Here is a 13,257-nt window from a genome sequence, read left to right as displayed (position 1 = left end):
AATCCATCCTGAGTCAATTTTTCTGAGTGATGTAAGAGTGATATGAGTGATACAAGTCCAATTTCACTGTTATGCATGTTATTGTCCAGTTTTCCCAACACTGTTTAAAGAGACTGTCATTTCCTCATTGAGTGTTCTTGGCTTAAGATGTATTTTTCTTTTCTTTTTTTTACATTTTTCTAATCCAGAGATAAGTCAAGAGCCTACTGTATTGACAGAGTTAATGCCCATCTCCCAAATCAAAGGACTTTAAAGTCTCTGTCCAGTATTGTCTCAATAAGTCTCCTTTGGGGACTTTTCTCTGCCCAGCTTTGTCCACTGCAGAACCAGGCACATCTGTGCAAACACAGACCTTCATCTCGTACATACCTGTGGGAAGAAGGTCTATTCAGGCCACAAACTGGCGTGTTTGGAAAACTGTCATGGCCCTGGCAGCCAGCATGGGATTGATCACTTTCCAGGCCAGATTCCTCTCCATCCTTGTGTCTCCTTCCATGCCATCCCAAGATTTGCTCTCTGCCACCCCAAGACAATGGCTGCAAACCACGCCTATACACAGATCACATTTGGCCTCACACCACCTAGAACAAGTTTAAAATCAAGGTAACAGTCTCTGACATCTGCTTAGCTCTGTACATTTTACTGAATTCTTTCATGGGCAGCATCACTGTGATCTCACAGTAACCCTAAGAGGTACAGAGGGCAGGGTTTATTAGCCCCAGGCTTGGGTGATCAAACAAAAGGTTGGAAGGTTGAAGATGCAGCAAGCAGGCAAAGGAACTCTTACTCAGGATCTAAAGCATATGGAAAGTTTTTTCATGTGAAGTCAGTCGTCTGGGGAACAGAATCTACCAGTTCAAGCCGATGTACTTGTTCATCTGTTTAATTACTGTCCATTTCTTAATCTTCATATTTCTCCCATTTGGTACACTGTTTGACATAAGAGTAAGCCTTACTGAATATTTTAGAATTTTAATAAATGGCACATTTGCTTCCCCTCCCCCCAAAAAAGCATACTATCATTTTGTAACGATAAACAAGTAAACAATCAAAATACAGTTTTATAATTATGTTAATTTGATGAAAATTTGTTGGGCACTTATTATATGTCAGGAGCTGGAAAGAGAGAGAGAGAGGCAGTTATAGTGTGGAATTTAAGCAATGCATGAGAGCCTGAGCACATGGAATCCAATCCCCGCTCTGCTATTTTAGCTTTGGTACTTAGACAAATTATTGAATGTTACAGAGTTTCAGTTTCCTCCTCTGTAAAATGGAGACAAATAAAACATACTTCACAGTATAGTTGTGAGGATGATATTAGTTGCTACATGTAAAAGTTTCAGAGTGGTGTCAGGTCAATGGGAGTTTCTCAATAAATGTTAATATCACTATTATTACTAATAGGAATCCACCATGGAAAGGGCAGAGTCTGCAACTGGAGAAAAACTCAGATTTTTAAAATTACAAACTTAAATTCTGTGATTTTAAAAATAATTAAAACCCACATACATATTATGGTCAATTGGTTTTCAATAAAGGTGCAAAAGGAATTTGATGAGGAATTGAGAATCTTGGGCAGCCCTGGTGTTGCGCCGCCTGCAGCCTGGGGTGTGATCCTGGAGACCCAGGATTGAGTCCCACGTTGGGCTCCCTGCATGGAGCCTGCATCTCCCTCTGCCTGTGTCTCTGCCTCTCTCTCTCTCTCTTTGAATAAATAAATAAAATATTAAAAAAAGGAATTGAGAATCTTTTCACAAACAGTGCTGGAAAAACTGGGCATATATATATGCCAAAAACAACAAACAAAAACCTACCTTGATCCTTACCTCCCACCATACAAAAAATTTACCTCATAATGGACCACAGACCTAAATGTAAGAGCTAACATGACAAAACTTCATCCTAAAATGATCCCTCATGCCCCTTTGCAGTCAACCCTCTCCCCCGACCCCCTCCCCATATCCTTGACAATCATCATCTGTTTGCTTCTGTCACTACAGTTTTGCTTCTTTTTAAGAATGCATGTAAAGTGGAATTACACAACATCGAGTTGAGTTTTTTGTGTCTAGCTTCTTGGTTTAGCAAAATGGTTTTGAGATTCATCCCATGTTCTTGCATATTTCTGAAGTTTGTTCATTTTTACTGCTGAGTGGTATTCCACAGTACGGATATAATGCAATTTGTTCATCTGTTCACACAAGAACACTTAGATTATTTGTATTTTACAGCTATTACAAATAAAGCTGCTGTGAACATCTGAGTGCAGGTCCTCGAATAGATGTGATCTTTTCATTTGGGTAAATACATGTTCGTCAGGTAGGTGACTGCTCATGAAAAACCGCTAACCCATTTTCCAAAGTGGAAAACAATTTTGCACTTCCATAGCCTCTAAGCCAAATTGGGAGGAAGATGAGGACAGGAAGGACCGCTTAGCTAACCTCCAAACTTCTGAGCAGGGGCACATACAATGTCAGACCAAGCAAAAGAGCAACCTTTATTCCTAAAACAAGACTTCAGGAAGACAGAGGCACAAGTAAAGTACAGAACAAACAAATACCCACTGTCTGAGGCCAAACCAAAGGCAGGGCCTCCTGTTGGCTGGATCTCAAAACATCTTAAACACAAGCTCACATTCTTCATTCATGCGCTCACCCTTTGGCATACAGAATTGCAAATATTTAGGGAACAAGAGGATGGGGACTATTGTATATACAGACCAAGGGCCCTCCTCCTGAACTATTTCCACTTCATGTGAGTATTTAATTCATATTTGCCTCATTTGTTTGAATTCATTAGACAGAGACTGAAGTTACAATGAAATCTAATAGTTCTATAAAATGCTAGAGGAAACACAAATAGCGGTGGAGCATTCTGTAAAAATGTCTCCTTGCAAGTCCTTCACTGACCACATCAGCCATAAGGCCACACAGACCTGCACACACAGGGCTATTTATCCACTCAGCAGAGGAAAGAGAGCACTGTGTGCTGGACAGGGCTGAGGGCAGGCAAAGGGACTCAGGCAGACCTGGACATCCTGCTGGATATACACATGGTTGCAGATTGTCAGGCCAGAATCTGCAGGTGGCAATAGGCTCAGAGTTTAGACAGACTCCACAGTCTAGGGTAGGGCTTTTTAAGCGACATCCTGCAGAACTTTGAGATTCCTCAAAGTGAACATGAGGGGATAAAGGGCCACTGACTACACTTTCTGGCCTTCAACCAAAGTAGCTCTGCTTTTAGGTGTTTTATATATATTGAAGTTTGCACAAGATTTTGTTGTTTTATTAAGAAAAAAAAATCTTGCTTGAAACAATTTGAAAATGACTAATGCAGAGCAAGACCCAAAAAGAAAGCCTTTACAGAGGCAGAGAGGTAGCATACATGAGTAAAGCAGGCTATGAAGCATATCAAAGGGAGTGGTGGGGACGGTGGCTAATGTGAATCCTCTAATAAGCAGCTGCTACTTGACTCCAAAGAGGTAGATACTTCCATCCATGTCAGGGGCAGAGGTGCACGAGTGTGTCCATATGGATCAGACATGGGCCACAGGAGGGAGGGGACTTTCATAGCACCTCCTACATACTGTTCCAGAAACCTGCCTACAGAAGCATGAAGACCTTGGCCAGAGGTGGGTAGTTAAACCTGAATTCCTAAGAGCTGAGGAAGGAACCATGAGCAGCCGCTGAAGTAAACATAGCAGATGCACCACAAGGAGTATATTTGAATATTCTCAGTACAGACCTCAGAGAACCCACAAATGAACTTCAGGAAAATGAGTCAGCTTTGCTCATCTACTAACTTGCTACAGTTGGAAGTTTTCAACACTCGATTCCATGAATACCAGTCATGTTAGACCTTTCTGGCCACCATCTTTCCTCCATCCCCAATTCAGACCTGGAGGGTCTTCTGGAAACTTCAGCCAGGATGGTAGGGCAGGAGGAAGAGAAACGTTTCCCACTCACTCCCTACCCAATGTAGATACACACACACACACACACACACACACACACACACACACCTTTCATAACAGGCATGGCTGGGCTGGGAGAGAGGATGGAAAGTTTAACCTTGAATATATTTGGAGGCCTTTTATTTTTTTTCTCAAACACTGCATTGGTTTAGATATATTAATTATTAAAATAAAAATACTCTTGAAGCTAAAAATGATCAAAGGACTTTTCAATTCTTAAGAATGAGCTGGCTGACTCTGTTGGCCACCCAGGACTCCACCAAAGTGTGGAGGAGCCCACATCCCAAGGGAGCTGAGGGAGAAAGAATAAAGTTGTTAAAATAGTATTTTTTTAAAAAATATGGGTTAAGGGAAGGGCATTCCAGACCTTGGAAATAGGATGCCCAGAGATATTAAAATGTGAGAGTTTGAAGAAGAGCAGGAGGGCTCAGGTGACCAAAGCTAAGAAGTGAAAAGGGGAGATGGGGCCAGCTTGCAGAGAAGACTTGTTGGTGTTCTGAAGTGTGTCCTTTATTCTGCTAAGGGAAGGAAGTTCTCTGAGGAAGCAGAGATACATTCTCTCAGGTACTTTGAGAAAAGGCACCTGGGGACAGTGTGGACAGACTAGAGATCCTCCCTCTGGAGGTCATTACAATAACCCAAATGAAAGATGAAGGCTTCAGTTACGACCCTTGTGGTGGGGATGGAAAGAGGACGGATCTGAGAACCTCTCAGGAGGCAGAATTGATGGGAGCCAGCCCCTCTTTGGACGGGAGGGGTGGAGGAAGAGAAGGCAAGGATGGCCAGTCCTTTGAGCCTGAGCAACAGGGAACTAATGGTGCCAATAATCTGGATATGAGACAGAGGAGGAGAAATGAAGCAGGAAATGATGAGCTCAGTTTCAGACGTGGTGAGACAGGACATTCTGGGGAGGACATGTGAGAACAGATGGAAATCCCAGTCTGGGAAATGCTGAGAGGTCAAGGCTGCAAGACCAGCTCTTCTCTCCCTGTTCCTCATCCTCCTCAAGGGGATAACTCCAGAATAAGGTGCTCGTCCACACTTGTAAAATTCTACCAATTATTTCTTAGCACATCTTAGGGGTAGAGGAGAAAAATGGATCTCCTCTTAGCATTTTCATTACATTCATTCTAAAATTATACTCTCCTGATTTCCAAGGACTTCCAGTGCCTGGTGTTGATATATAACCACATAACTTCACCCTCTGTATATAAGGCTGAATTACTTACGCCTCTTCCAGGGCTCACTCCTGACATGGGATGTCAAACAGAAATAGAACATGCATCTCCTGCATCTGGGGGTGAAACCTTACAGAGAATTCTATGGGCTGCAATAAATAATCCCTGATGTTCCTGGAAAGGAGCTTTGTGCGCAGACAAGGTAGGGTCACTGCAGATTTATGAGTGCGTCCTCAAGTCCGCAGGCTCTACACAGCTCAGGCCAAGGCCCTGACAGACAGTGGGAGGTCCGGGGGAAAAGCTACACAAGGACAGCTGGTCCCATGGCTGTGACACCTGGGCACCTCAAGAGCTATACTAACAGAGGTCCCCATGTTCTGGCTTTTTCACTGCTATGCTCACTGCCAGAAAAAGAGCTTGAGGTTTATACTGAAATCTGAGTGTCTTCGGACAGCCATTCAAGTCTGATACCAAGAACACTGGGATGCATGTGTACTGTTGCAAATCAATGTTTCTTGGCCACTCAGCATACCCAGAGCTGGCCTTGGATGAACTGGGTGTGGATGAAGATCACCTCCCCTCCCTGTCCTTGACCATTTTTCCTAACTGGCTTTCCTTCTCTCATTCACTTTCACTCTTTCCCCAAATTTTCCTATAAAAACCCCTTCTTTCCCCATGGGCATGGCTGGGCTACATTACTTTACCTCTGAAGACCTTCATTTTCTCACCTGCAAAATGAAGGTGTAAGACCAACTGCTCCTCAAACTTGAACATGCAAACTATTCCTCTGAGGCTGTTGATGAAAAACAGATTCTGATTTGGAATCAGAATCCTGTGGTAGGGCCCAAGATTCTGCGTTTCCAAAAAACTCACAGGTGATTTCAGGGCTGTTGACCTGCGAAGCTCACTCTAAGCAGGAAGAGGAATCATGATGGCAAAGAGTCCTCACCTGCAGGGCTCTCTTTGATTATGTCCACTCTGCACTTGTAAAGGCTGCTCATAGAACTGGGCTGGGAGTTCTGGGGATGCATCCAGCCCCAGAGGAGGAAAGGGAATGTGGTAAAAATGCATTCAAAGAATCCCATCGAACATTTGCCTTCAATGGAATAAATGATCTCTAAGTACCCTTACGAGTCAATGTTCTAGAACATCTGTGACTCTCTTCAACAGGGAGCATATCTTAAAAGTGGTCCATGTATGAAAGAGTCTAATGGACTCATTGGTGTCAATCATGGATCATGGAAGAAAAGCTTACAGAAATAAGGAGAACAGAAATCATAAAGACAAAGGTCAACAAAGTAGGACCAAAAAATTGATAGTTTTGTATAAACTAAGAAAAGTTAGTTTATATAAAAGGCTAATGAAAGAACTAATATAAATTTATATATATATATATAAATTTATATAAAAGGCTAATGAAAGAAAGGAGAAGTAACTATGGACATAGAAGATATTCTAGGAACTTTAAAATAATATGAACAGACACCAACAAATTTCAAAACTCAGAAACAATGGGCAACTTGTTTAAAAAGTATAAAATGCAACAACTTTAATATGAAAGACTGGAAAATTTATTTAGACCAATAATGCTTGAGAAATTAATAAAATTTTTAAAAAGCCTTCTCTCTAGCCTCACCCAGACACAACGCCAGGCCCCACAAGGATTGACAGGTAAGTGCTATCAAATGTTCAAGTAATAAATAATCTTCATATTATAAGTTGATCCTCCACAACAAAAAGATTGTGTTTTTTTAAGAGGGGAAAAATATAACCTTAATACCAAAACCAAACAGGGACAATACAAGGAAAGAAAATCATAGGCCAATTTCACTAATGAAAAGAGGTGAAAATCCTAAATTAAATATTGACTAACAGAATCCAACATATATTTCAAAATAATTCATCATAATCGATTTATTCCAGGTGTTGAAGGATGATTCAACATTAGAATAACTATCAATCTAATTCACAAAAATTAACACAGAAAAGTCAGCTGATTGTCTTAATCAATGAAAAAGCATTTCGTATGTGTCATACATTCTCATTACAAACATGCAGGGACCACCTGGGTTGCTCAGTGGTTGAGCGTCTGCCTTTGGCTCAGGGCGTGATCCCAGGGTCCTGGGATCAAGTCCCACATCGGGCTCCCCACAGGGAGCCTGCTTCTCCTGCCTATGTCTCTGCCTCTCTCGGTGTGTCTCTTATGAATAAATAAAAATCTTTTTTTAAAAAAGCAGAAAACAGTGATGTAAAGAGGCTCTCAAATTGATAAAGTTTACCTTTCAAAAACTATAGCAAACAAAACAGTTTATAACAAATACTATAGCAGAGCAAATGGAGGCTCTTTAGGAGGTAGAGAACAAAGCATATGTGTGTTGTCATCACTACTGTTTGCCATGGTTTGATAGGTCTTATCTAATTCAAAAAGATAAGAAAGAAGCAGAAGATTGGAAAAAGTAGGACTTCCTACTATTTGAAGAGGCTCTGCTCATTTACATAGAACACGCAAAGTAATTAAACTACTAAATGTTTACTGAACAGATAAGTAAATGAATGAATGGATGGGTGGATGCGATGGGATGGTTCAGCAGGATTCCCAGACATGAGCTCAACACATGAACACAACAGTGTTCAAAAAGCACCTTCCAGGATGGCAGTTTGAGAAGCTCCAATGTCTTAGTCTGTTGAGGCTGCTCTAACAATACTACAGACTGGGTAGTTTTTAAACAACAGAAATTGATTGCTCACCATTCTGGAGGCTGGAAGTTCAAGATTGTGGTGCCAGTGTGGTCAGGTGAGGGCCTCTACTCAGATTGCGGACTCCCTGTGGTACCCTCACATGATGGAAGGGGCTAAGGATCTCTCTGGAGCCTCTTTTATAAGGCGCTAATCCTCACTGTGAGGATCATGATTGGCAATTAGCCAACCCAATCACCTCATGGTTGGGATTAGCCAACCTAATCACCTCCAAAAGCCCCCCCATCCCCTTTGGGAGTTAGAATTCAACACATGGATTTGGAGGGGGGACAAGTTCAAACCTTAGCACTCTCCCCAGTAAAACAACCACAACTGGTGAAAATTATATAAACAATCATCGAAAGTCTCTGGAAATTGTCCTAAAGGCATATGGCAAATGGAGAGACATCTATTCAAAGAAATCTAAATCTCAGTAACACAGCGAGAGTCTGTATTTGAGCCATGGCCCACTCCTTACATGCCCATCCCCTCTAGCCCAGTGGAAGAGAAGTTCTACTGTGGGAGCATGTGGCCAAGAAGACAGAGCTCCCTCTTGCCCAGCTCTCATTGTGAGGGTACAGTTTACCCCCAGGAGTCACAGATTGCCAGCACACAGCTCCTTGTTTCAGAAATTCCATTGCAGGAGGATGAAACCCAGAGGTCTGGGGGTTCCCTTCCTCCACCCAGCATAGCAGTGCTCCATCATCAAATGGAAGTGGTATGAGTAAGTTACATGAAAAAGTAGCCCAAATGCCCATGGCCCCTATTCCTGCTACACTACTTTCTCTAGATAGCATCTATAGCCTTATGGGGGTGGGGGAGGGAGGAGTGAGGGGAAACCCCTATGATCAGCTAAGAGAGAGAAAACTCAGGCATGGTTTGCAGATGATTTTGCCTGATATATATACGTCCCAATCCAAAGTGGACAACAGGAGTTCCACTTCCTGAGACATCCCTGAAAGATGGTGGTGACGAGAAATCCTCTTGGTGGTCAGAACTTTGGGCAATGCATCTGACTGTTCATTTTTCTTGGAAGGAGAAATGGCCAGAGGTAAGAATCTATACTGATTCATGAGCTGTGACCAATGGTTCGGCTAGATGGCTAAGGACTTGGAAAGAACACGATTAGAAATTCGATGATAAGGATGTCTGAGGAAGAGGTATGCAGATATAGACTTTTCTAAGTGAGTAAATAGGTAAATAAATACATGCATGCATATAATACACACATAAAATGTATCTTATGTGACTACTCACCAAAAGGTGACCTTGGCAAAAGGCTTTTAATAGCCGGATGGATGATGGATGGATGGATGGATGGATGGATGGATGGATGGATGAACTATTCTATGGACACCAGTCAGTCTCTTTCCTCAACCACTCTTATTATTGCCCAATGGACTCATGAGCAAAGTGGTGACAGGGATGGAGGTAATGCACTCAGTCAACAACAGGGACTTCAATTTGCCAATGCCAGCATGGCTACAGTCATCACTGGGTGCACAATATGCCAGGAGCAGAGACCAAACCTGAGTCCCTGATATGGCACCATTCCCTGGGGTAAGTCATTCATCAGCTTGATTGCATCGGACCATTCCCATCACGGAAGAGGAAGCATTTAGTTCTCAGTGTAATAAACACTATGGATATACGTTTGCCTTCACACAGTGCTTCTATAAAAGCCACCATCCTTGGACCTACAGAAGGCCTTATTCATCATCATGGTATTCCACACAGCATTGCTTCTGATCAAGGAACTCATTTCACAGCAAAAGAAGTAAAGGGTCCACGCTCATGGATTTGTTGGTCTTTTCATGATATTCTTTGTCCTGAAGCTGCTGACTTGATAAAATGGAGGAAGTCACCTTTGGAAGACTCTTATGACACCAGTTAGGTCATGATTCCTTGCAGGGTTGAGGTATCCACATCTAATATACAGTGCTGTCTCTCTAATAGCCAACATTCACGGGCCCAGGAATCAAGGGGTGGAAATGGACATGGCAACACAACACTCACTCTTACCCCAACTTCTACACTAGCTAAAGTTTTGTTTCCTGTCCCCCTGATCTTACGCTCAGCTGGTCTAGAGGTCTTAGTTCCAAAGGAAGGAATGCTCTGACTAGGAACTATGACAGGGATTCACTGACCTGGAAGTTAAGACGACCAATCGACCACTTTGAGATCCTCATGCCTCTGAATCCACAGGTGAAGTGGGGAGTTACTATCCTGGCTGGGGTGATTGATCCTGTCTCCCAAGGATACATGATTTAAATGATTGGCTGTGGATATTAAGCAGAACATGAAGGAAACAAGACCATGAGAGGAGTAAGGGACAATAAAAAGATAAAAAGATGGTAAGATTAATGGGTTGAAGTCCCACGGGGTCAAAGTGTGGGACCAGAGCTCTGGTCCCACAAAGGACTTCACTGTTGCTGTCATTCTCACATTAGAATATCCTTATTTCCATTCTAAAGAGGAAGATCGAAATGAGTATTCAAATAAATACATCAGATGATGTCAGAGGGTGATAAGCACAAGCAAACAAATAAAGCAGGGTAAGGGAACAGTCCTGGCAAAGATGAGGGGCTGTTTCAAACTTGTTGGTCATGGAAGACCTCTGAGCAATGGAAGTGTACCCTATGCCCAACATCTCCCCTCTCTAGTAAGCCCCAAACCCACTTCTGCATCTTATCCCACCCCTGCCAGATAACTGTGCCTACTTGTTCACTGGGAAGTAGTACCTAGCAATAAGTACCTTTATTTTTCCTCAGTCGGCCTCCAAATGTTTTCTGTTTCTCCAGTCTGCCTGCATTTCCTCCAGGCTCCATGAATGGGAAGCCTCTCTCCTCATAAAGTACAACCTCGCCAATTTTGGTCCTTACCTATTATATTTGATCTTCTCCTGACTGCCCTGGTTCCTTCTCTCTTGCCTTCAAACAACCACAGATCTTCCCACGATAGAAATGAATATTTTCTGGAACTCTGGTGTGTCGCTTGGGAATACTCAGAAATGGACCTCAACCCGAAGTCTCCTCTCCTATAAAATGCCAAGAGTCCATAGTATGGACTGTTTGTATCCACCTGAAATTCATATGTTGAAACCCTAATTCCCAATGTGCTGGTATTGGGAGGTGGGCTTTTGGGAGGGAACTAGTTTTAGATCAGTTGACGAGGCTGGGTTTCTCACGGTCAGATTAGTGGAAGTGTAAGAGATACAATCTCTCTCTGTGTGCCCTGTGTCGACACAGCAAGAAGGTGGCTGTCTACAAGCCAGGAAGTGAGCCCTCACCAGAACCAGATCTGCTGGCACCTTGATCTTGAACTTTCCAGCCTCCAGAACCATAACAAATAAGTGCCTGTTGTCTAAGTCTTACAGTCTAAGTGGCCCACGCTGATGAAGACGGTCCATGAACCTGTCCCCCTCCTGTACAACCTAGCTTCTTCCCTGACTTCCTCTTTCTTCCTTCTATCCCTGATCTGTATACCTAAGTGAGTTTTCTCCCCTGCCTCTGCTTCTCTTCCAACTTTCTAGTTCCAAGACTCGTTCCATTTTCCCTCACAACATCTCTCAAATCTGTTCTCCCAATTCTAGTGCTACCGGCACCACGTTGGCCCCAGCCCTTATCATCTGAGGAATAAAAATCTCTGACAGCCTCCTAACTGGCCCCTGACCTCTGGCCCACCTTCCTCTAATCCATCCTGCATAAACTAATCTTTCTAAGCTCCTATCTGGATCCTTTCCTGCTCAAAATTTGCTTGTGTCCTGCCCATGAAATTCCAGACTAAGGAGTTTAGATTTGGGCCTGGAGACAAGTCCTTGCAAACACACCCTCAACCCACTTCTTAGATGTGTTTCCCATTACCCACCCCCTCCCAAGAACTCTTCTGTTATTGTCTGACCTTCCCCCCAACCACCTGCACACACACCCCGCGTGCGGGACGGCTGTCTGCCTCATGACATCTGACCGCCTCAGGCACCGCCTCCTGCCTCATAATGGCTGTCAGACTTTGTGGTGTCTGAGTGCAATATGTCATCGTTTACAGGGTCTGAGCTCACATCAACATTTTGGACCAAAAAAAGCACCCCTGAATCCTCATATTTAAAATCAGGAACTGGGCTGACTGTTCCCTCCCAGAGGGAATCTGTAAGTTGCCCAAAGTCAAACAGGGATAAGCAGGTTCAAATCATTTTTACTCCTTTCCTAGCACCACTTGCCCCGCCATCTGCTAGCTGTTTTTTTTTAACTATAATTAACATACAATGTTATTTTAGTTTCAGGTGTATGGTGTACTGATTGGATGATCCTATGTTTCTCAGTGCTGCCCATAACAAGAGCAGTCAGCATCTGTCCCTAAGCAACATATTGCAATCTTACTGCTGATGTTCCCTCTGCTGTTCATCTCTATGACTTATTTCATAACTGGGAGTTCATAGCTCTAATTCCCCTTTACCTCTTTCACCCATCCCTCCCGAACTCCCCTCTGCAACCACACTGACTTGCTTTTGATATCTGTGTCTTCCACTCCTGCAGAGTACTAAGCATCGTTCTATGCACTGGACGTGCAGCAATGAACAGAACACATGGAAAGCCCTGCCCTCACTGAGCTGACATTCTGGAAGCAGGAGGTGGTCAGTAAACAGAATAAGGAAGTAGAACACACAGAATGTTGGGTGGTGAGTGCTAGGCCAGGGGGGAGGAAGTGTGGGCAGGATGGTGCTGCAGTCTTTGAAAGAGAAGTGAGTTAAAGGTGCAAGGGTGTAGACGGGGAAGGAGGGGAGTGGGGAGCTCTGCAAGCTCAGGGGTCAGCACAGGGCAGGCAGGCAACATGGGAGGGAATCGGAGAGCATTCCCGGACTGCTCATGAACAGCAAGGAGGTCCACAAGGCCAAAGCTGCAGGGTCAGGCAGTAAAGGAGGAGTGGTCAGAGACCTCTCTGGGGACACCGCTGGGAAGGACAGCCCTCAGGACCTGAGGGAGAGGGGACACTCTGGAAGTCCTGCAGCCAAGGACCGGGTGGCACTCCTGGGACAAGCAGCAGCACTGCTCTGCCCCTCTGTGGAGAGTAAGCTGTGAAAGTGCAGGGGCGGGAGGTCAGTGGGAAGCATGGCAAGAACCAGAGAGAAGAGGATGATGGGCGGGACCATCACAGGAGCAGCAGAGGTGGGAAGTGGTGGGCTCCAGGATTTGGCTGGAAGGCAAGGCTAACTAACGGATTGGCTGATGAATGTGGACAATGAGAGACAGAGAGGGGTTCAGGGCAACTCAAAGGTTTTGGCCGAGCAGATGGAGACACGGAGTTGCCCTTCACCAAAATAAGAAAGTCTTTTGGAGAAACAAGTACAGGCCGGGGGGGGGGGGGGGGGGGGGGCGA

This window comes from Canis lupus, chromosome 5 (genome assembly GCF_003254725.2).
Source record: "Canis lupus dingo isolate Sandy chromosome 5, ASM325472v2, whole genome shotgun sequence".
Taxonomy (NCBI): Eukaryota; Metazoa; Chordata; class Mammalia; order Carnivora; family Canidae; genus Canis; species Canis lupus.
The sequence above is the reverse complement of the archived record's forward strand: the minus strand, read 5'-3'. Positions refer to the sequence as shown.